Source organism: Triticum aestivum, chromosome 6A (assembly GCF_018294505.1).
Source record: "Triticum aestivum cultivar Chinese Spring chromosome 6A, IWGSC CS RefSeq v2.1, whole genome shotgun sequence".
Taxonomy (NCBI): domain Eukaryota; kingdom Viridiplantae; phylum Streptophyta; class Magnoliopsida; order Poales; family Poaceae; genus Triticum; species Triticum aestivum.
The window spans coordinates 43,322,046-43,327,862 of NC_057809.1; positions in this window are offsets into that span (position 1 = coordinate 43,322,046).

Sequence of the window (5,817 nt, forward strand, 5' to 3'; positions counted from 1 at the left end):
AATTCCCAAGCTTAGGCTCTTGCCACTCCTTGTTCCATAATCCATCAAATCTTTACCCAAAACTTGAAAACTTCACAACACAAAACTCAAAGTAGAAAATCTCGTGAGCTCCGTTAGCGAAAGAAAACAAAAGACCACTTAAAGGTACTGTAATGAACTCATTCTTTATTTATATTGGTGTTAAACCTACTGTATTCCGACTTCTCTATGGTTTATAAACTATTTTACTAGCCATAGATTCATCAAAATAAGAAAACAACAGACGAAAAACAGAATCTGTCAAAAACAGAACAGTCTGTAGTAATCTGTAGCTAGCGCAAGATCTGGAACCCCAAAAATTCTAAAATAAATTTCTGGGCGTGAGGAATTTATCTATTAATCATCTGCAGAAATAATTAACTAAATAGCACTTTCCAAATAAAAATGGCAGCAGTTCTCGTGAGCGCTAAAGTTTCTGTTTTTTACAGCAAGATTAACAAGACTTTCTCCCAGTCTTCCCAACGGTTCTACTTGGCACAAACACTAATTAAAAACAAAAAACGCAAACAAAACAGAGGCTAGATAAACTATTTATTACTAAACAGGAGCAAAAAGCAAGGAATAAAAATAAAATTGGGTTGCCTCCCAACAAGCGTTATCGTTTAACGCCCCTAGCTAGGCATAAAAAGCAAGGATAGATCTAGGTATTGCCATCTTTGGTAGGCAATTATTCAATGAGGCATCTACCATCTTTAGGAATTTCCTTCAAACTTTTAGGCACAATATCGAAAAATTCATTTGTAACAAATGGTTCCTTAATGACAGCAAAAAGATTAGGGTGAATACTTATAGATTTGAGATCCGCAGTTTCTTTGCTAGAGGATTCACCTTTATTTTTAGGAACATACATGAACTTGGCAATTTTAGTGGGAGGACTTGGAGTATTCTTTACGGAAGAAAAAACGGTTCCCAAGTTGGTAATGACACTCTTAAGTTTATCAATTCTAGTGGAATCATGATTTATCCTTTCATTAACTATAGGTCCCTTCTCTTTAATATTTTTCAAAGTTACTCCTACTTTAGATCCATATTGGGTAATTTGGTTGTTGATCTTTTTATCAAAAATTTCAATTAACTCAATGGTAGCAACTTTATTTTCAACAATTTCAAGTTTTTGCATTACATGCTCCAAAGTTAACATAGTTCCATTAACCAAAAGAGGTGGTGAGCCAAATAAATCTATCATAGAATTATAAGAATCAAAAGTGTGGCTACCCAAGAAATTACCTCCGGTAATGGTGTCAAGGACATATCTGTGCCAAGGAGCAATGCCTACATAAAAATTGCGAAGAAGAACAGAAGTGGATTGCTTCCTGGTATATCTATTTTGAGCATTGCAAATTCTATACCAAGCGTCTTTTAGATTTTCTCCCTCCCTTTGCTTAAAATTTAGAACTTCATTCTCGAGGGACAACGGAGAAGATAAGGACTTGCCTTAACGACAAGCAAATGGAAAAGGGGGGGGAACAAAAAAGAGAGGGCGAATAAAACGGCAAGGGTGAAGTGGGGGAGAGGAAAACGAGAGGCAAATGGAAAATAATGTAATGCGGGAGATAAGGGTATGTGATGGGTACTTGGTATGTTGACTTTTGCGTAGACTCCCCGGCAACGGCGCCAGAAATTCTTCTTGCTACCTCTTGAGCACTGCGTTGGATTTCCTTGAAGAGGAAAGGAGATGCAGCAAAGTAGCATAAGTATTTCCCTCAGTTTTTGAGAACCAAGGTATCAATCCAGTAGGAGGCTACGCACGAGTCCCTCGTACCTGCACAAAACAAATAACTCATCGCAACCAACGCGAAAAGGGGTTGTCAATCCCTTCACGGTCACTTACGAGAGTGAGATCTGATAGATATGATAAGATAATATTTTTGGTATTTTTATGATAAGGATGCAAAGTAAAATAAAAGCAAAGTAAAAAAGCAAAGGAAATAACTAAGTATTGGAAGATTAATATGATGAAGATAGACCTGGGGGCCATAGGTTTCACTAGTGGCTTCTCTCAAGAGCATAAGTATTTTACATTGGGTGAACGAATTATTATTGAGCAATTGACAGAATTGAGCATAGTTATGGGAATATCTAGGTATGATCATGTATATAGGCATCACGTCCGAGACAAGTAGACTGACTTCTGCCTGCATCTACTACTATTACTCCACTCATCGACCGCTATCCAGCATGCATCTAGAGTATTAAGTTCATGAAAATAGAGTAACGCCTTAAGCAAGATTACATGATGTAGAGGGATAAATTCATGCAATATGATAAAAAAACCCATCTTGTTATCCTTGATGGCAACAATACAATACGTGCCTTGCTGCCCCTACTGTCACTGGGAAAGGACACCGCAAGATTGAACCCAAAGCTAAGCACTTCTCCCATTGCAAGAAAGATCAATCCAGTAGGCCAAACCAAACTGATAATTCGAAGAGACTTGCAAAGATAACCAATCATACATAAAAGAATTCAGAGGAGATTCAAATATTGTTCATAGATAAACTTGATCATAAACCCACAATTCATCGGTCTCAAACAAACACACCGCAAAAAGAAGATTACATCGAATAGATCTCCACAAGAGAGGGGGAGAACATTGTATTGAGATCCAAAAAGAGAGAAGAAGCCATCTAGCTAATAACTATGGACCCGAAGGTCTGAGGTAAACTACTCACACTTCATCGGAGAGGCTATGGTGTTGATGTAGAAGCGGCGGTGGAATTAGGGTTTTGGCTCCGTATCTGATCGTTTGGGGGTACGTAGGTATATATAGGAGGAGGAAATACGTCGATGGAGCAACAGGGGGCCCACGAGGGTGGAGGGCGCGCCTGGGGGGGTAGGCGTGCCCCCTTACCTCGTGGCCTCCCTGTTGGTTGCTTGACGTGGAGTCCAAGTCTCCTGGGTCTTGTTCGGTGGGAAAATCACGTTCCCGAAGGTTTCATCCCGTTTGGACTCCGTTTGATATTCCTTTTCTTCGAAACCCTAAAATAGGCAAAAAACAGCAATTCTGGGCTGGGCCTCCGGTTAATGATTAGTCCCAAAAAATAATATAAAAGTGGATAATAAAGCCCAATAATGTCCAAAACTGTAGATAATATAGCATGGAGCAATCAAAAATTATAGATACGTTGGAGACGTATCATCGAGGTTATCTCACCAACAACTGCATAAAAGAGATTTTCGATGTCGGAGAACTCAGGTATTCCAGAACTGCAACGATAAAATTGTGACGACAACACCTCGGAGCTCAACTCCCCGGGACACTGCCACAACCCCTAAATGTCAGGAGGCACCAAGAACAATGTTCTCATCACAAGACTATCGGAACGATTCCATGATACCCGCATGATCCTAAAAAATTTTCGTGAAATTTGAGGAGAGAAAAGTCAAAACTTCTACATCAGAAGGCCTCACCAAAGCGACGAAGGGACTGAGGAGTAAAAAGAATCCTACTCTCCGATATATATAATCCTAAGACTCAAAACATTTTGTTCTAGACTCAACAACGTCAGTGATTCGATCAAGCAGGGGGCTCCTAAGTCGGGGATGGCTCTGATTACCAACTTGTAACACCCACGATGTAGCTATATCTCCCACGTGTCGAGGCGCAACTTAGAGGCATAACCGCATGGTGGTTTAGTCGCAAGTGGGGTAACCTTCACACAATCCCATGTACTGAATAAGAAAGGGATAAAGAGTTGGCTCACAATCACCACTTCACACAAATAACAAGTTAAACATACATCATCTGAGTACAATCAAAGGTCCGACTACGGAACCAAAATAAAGGAAGACAACCCCAAATGCTAGATCCCCGATCGTCCCAACTGGGCTCCACTACTGATCATCAGGAAGAGAAACATAGTAACGACCAAGATCCTCGTCGAACTCCCACTTGAGTTCGGTAGCATCACCTGCACTGGTATCATCGGCACCTGCAACTGTTTGGAAGTATCCGTGAGTCACGAGGACTCGGCAATCTCACACCCGCGAGATCAAGACTATTTAAGCTTATGGGTAGGATAAGGTAATGAGGTGGAGCTGCAGCAAGCACTAAGCATATATGGTGGCTAACATACGCAAATAAGAGCGAGAAGAGAAGCAACACAATGGTCGAGAAGCTAGAAGTGATCAAGAAGTGATCCTGAAACTACTTACGTTCAAGCATAACACAAGACCGTGTTCACTTCCCGGACTCTGCCGAAAAGAGACCATCACGGCTACACACGCGGTTGATTCATTTTAATTAAGTTAAGTGTCAAGTTCTCTACAACCGGATAATAACAAATTCCCATCTCCACATAACCGCGGGCACGGCTCTCGAAAGTTTATACCCTGCAGAGGTGTCCCAACTTAGCCCATCACAAGCTCTCACGGTCAACGAAGGATATTCCTTCTCCTGGAACAATCCGATCAGGCTCGGAATCCCGGTTACAAGACATGTCGACAGTGGTAAAACAAGACCAGCAAGACCACCCGACTGTGCCGACAAATCCCGATAGGAGTTGCACATATCTCGTTCTCAGGGCAGATCGGATGAGCACTCCGTACAACTAAAATCAGCCCTCAAGTTTCCCCGAGGTGGCGCTGCAAAGGACTCTAGTTCGGACCAACACTCAGAGGAGCACTGGCCTGGGGGGGTTAAAATAAAGATGACCCTTGAGTCTGCAGAACCCAAGGGAAAGGTATAGGTTGTAGGTAGGAAAATGGTAAAAAAGCAAGGTTGGGCCTTGCTGGAGGAGTTTTATTCAAAGCGAACTGTCAAGAGGGTCCCATAAATCCCCAACCACGTAAGGAACGCAAAATCAAGGAACATAACACCGGTATGACGGAAACTAGGGCGGCAAGAGTGGAACAAAACACCAGGCAAAATGCTGAGCCTTCCACCCTTTACCATGTATATAGATGCATTAATTAAATAAGAGATATTGTGATATCCCAACATAAACATGGTCCAACATGGAACAAACTTCAACTTCACCTGCAACTAGCAACGCTATAAAAGGTGCTGAGCAAAAGCGGTAACATAGCCAAGCAATGGTTTTCTAGGAAGGTGGGTTAGAGGCTTGACATGGCAATATGGGAGGCATGATATAACAAGTGGTAGGTAGCGCGACACAATGATAGAACGAACAACTAGCAAGCAAAGATAGAAGTGATTTCGAGGGTATGGTCATCTTTTCTGCAATGTTCTCAGAGTTGTCGAAAGCTTGATCCTCGTTAGCGTACTCAACAGGTTCCTCGTTCACGTACTCGTCTCCCGGCTCTACCCAAGCAAGAACACAAGCAATGGAACGACAAACAATCATGGTGCAATGCACAAGCAACATGATGCAATACATGGCATGATATGCAAGATATGATATGCAATGCATATGCGTGCTCCGGAAGTAAAAGAAAGATCAAGGCATCAACTTGGCAAACCAATTATGTCTCTGGAAACATGAGGTAATTTCGGTCGAAGTCGATATAAGGATCACCGGAAACGGATGCACGATTTGCAAATGACAAGCAATATAAGGATGATGTGAATCTGCGATTAATAGCATGATGCCACTTAGAATGCAACAAGAAACTAAGCTACTGCACTCCAACATAGCAACAAAGCATATGGCAGTGATTCCCAAGAGATGCTTGACAAAACATGAACACTGAGCTACGGCTAAATCACACTAGAACGGGTTCAAACAAGCATGGCAAAAGTGGAACAGATATCAGCTTCACAGACTTGGTGAAAATACTAACATGTCAAAAAAAACATCAGGAAGCAATATTTAGAGC